This window comes from Ochlerotatus camptorhynchus, unplaced genomic scaffold (assembly GCF_037179485.1).
Source record: "Ochlerotatus camptorhynchus isolate MF236.1 unplaced genomic scaffold, CSIRO-AGI_Acam_v1.1 ptg000220l, whole genome shotgun sequence".
Lineage (NCBI taxonomy): Eukaryota > Metazoa > Arthropoda > Insecta > Diptera > Culicidae > Ochlerotatus > Ochlerotatus camptorhynchus.
In genome coordinates, this window is record NW_027040710.1 from 1,671,807 (window position 1) to 1,674,481 (window position 2,675).

The window sequence follows — 2,675 nt, forward strand, 5'->3', positions numbered from 1 at the left end:
AGTCCACAGGAACACCTTCTTTATTTCCAGATTATGACTCTCCTTGATTGTGCTCACCATTCTCGCACCGAGTACGGCAGCCATCCGCTCCAACCGTGGTATAGTGCTCGGCTTGAGTGGCACCACCTTCGACTTGGCTTGAACCAATGAACACCACGGAACACCTCCGGCCAAGATTCGAAAATACGCAACGCAACCATATGCGCACTCACTCGCATCCGTAGACATATGTAGTTGCAGTGACTCCTACTCCAGTCCCACACAATTGCCAAAGTTCTTCTGCACCGACTCATCGTCGATTGGATCATCCCACTCACAACCAGTCCTCCATAGATTTGGGATCAGTACCCGTCCATATATCGTAAACGGTACCAGAAGACCCAGCGGATCAAACAGACAACCCGCTTAGTAGGACGCTTACCTTCGAATAAGTACGGCAGCAGGTCATCTCTCATTTTGGTAGAAAATTCGAACACATCTTCAGATGGACTCCAGATGATTATTATTATTATTATTTAATTTTTTATTATTATTATTTAATTTTATTCATCGGACTATTGTCTACATGAAACAACCTTAAAGCTAAAACAATTCAAGTGTTTCTAATCCGTGCCAAAAAGCGAGATGAAGATTCCCCAAATTCGAATAATTCTTCGACAGCCGTAAACGTACGCATCATAGTTGTTAGTGGTTCGTTGTAACCGAACCCCGTTCGATGGTACCGCGGTTGGAGAAGGGTACCACTTCGTAATGTTCTCGGTGGTACTCGGATATCCAACAGCGAGAGAAGCCTCGAGCAGTCGACCTCACCATTCAATAGCTTGGCAACAAAAACTGCTTGCTGATTTTTCCGTCGGTATTCCAGAGTATCCAAGCTCAGCAGATTGCAGCGATCAGAATACGGCGGGAGATTTTGCGGATCACGCCATGGTAGATTACGTAATGCTATCCTGATAAACTTGCGCTGAACACTTTCGATCCTCAAGCTCCAAGTCAACTGATGAGGAAACCAGACCAAGGAGGCATTTTCGCACAAGTGAGCAATAGAGAGATTTCAGGCAGTGTGGGTCAATTAAGTCCTTCGATATTTTCGACACAAAACCTAGCTGGCGATTCGCCTTTGTGATCAGAGCAGAGCGGTGGAGGTTGAACGTCAACTTATGGTCCAGTAGAACACCAAGATCGCTGAACTGGTCGGTTCTTTGAAGAACCACACCGTTGATGGCATAGTCAAAAACAATCGGCTGCCTGATGCGGTAATACGACATTACCATACATTTAGGAATGCTGAGGGTAAGCTTATTCCGACGACACCAATCAACGAACAGATCCAATACCGATTGAAGACGAATGCAATCCTCAGCAGTCCGCACCACGAAGTACAGCTTTAGGTCATCGGTATACGCAAGATTACAGCCATCTCCAAGTAGAATAAGTGCGTCGTTGATGTACAACACAAACAGCAACGGGCCAAGATTGCTACCCTGTGGTACACCTGACGAGTTCGTGAAATACGAGGAAAAACTGGAATCGAGTTTCACTCGCAGAGACCTGTCAGTCAAGTAGGAGCACAACCATGATGCCAAGAACACGCTCGTTGTCGGTCGCCTTTAACCGGGAAAAGGTTGTCCAATAACAAAAGGTCCAAGAGGTTGAGTAATGGTTGCCTCATATCGTATAATGTTCGAATGCAGCTTTAGGCTGTATAAATGAAATGAGTAAAGCGTTTAAATTGTTAAAATTGTTCAGCCTCATAAAGAGAGCAGTAACTAAAAACGTTACGTGTTAGAACAACACTATTTTCCAGATTTTAACTCAGAAGGCCAAAAATGGTTAAATTGTTCTGTCCTAGAAAATCAGCGATAAGTTGATGCGAGTTTTTACAGGGGAAATTTACAATTTTTTTTCCTTTATTTAACGTCGGTCTCTGTTCCGCAATCTAGTGCCAATCACCGACGGACATAGATTGCCATCCATTGACGGCAATCGAATGTGCAGGAAGGCAACTTCCACATCTGTGTAGGATATCGCACCCATTTTCAACACACATGGGCCGGGACCAACGGCTTTACTTCCCTTCCGAAGGAAGACGTGACCAGAGATTTTCATGCCTCAGAAAAAACCCACCGACCTCGACTGGGATTGAACCCAGACCCATTGGGGTGAGAAAGCAGTCACGCTTACCACTACACCACCGGCGCCGGCTGGGGAAATTTACAATGAAATTTGTCCACAGTTTTTAAAGGAAGTTCACAGATTATGTGGGATGGGTAGGGGATATCTCTAACAAAAACAAATCAAATTTATCATAACGGCCAACCATTAACCAATTCCATAAAACGTCATCCACTGACCTAGTGTACTCGCGTCACATTCACGTTTGATGGACTGATCTGTGTTACTCATACCCACTCTATGAACTGGTGACGACACAACGCAGGTAGGTAGGTACTAATGATTATATACCCGTTTGTTTTGTGTGGTCAACTGTTTGGTATTGTTATCAGCACACCATCCGTTAGGCTCCCTCACCTTTACAGAGCAGAATTCGTTATCTTATCCATCTACATATTGATACAACACACATTTGCAGTGTGTAACAGCTTTTTTTCTGTAGTGCGAATGACCAGGTTGACTAATTTTCTCATTCGAGTTTAGCCATGGACAGAGGGAAC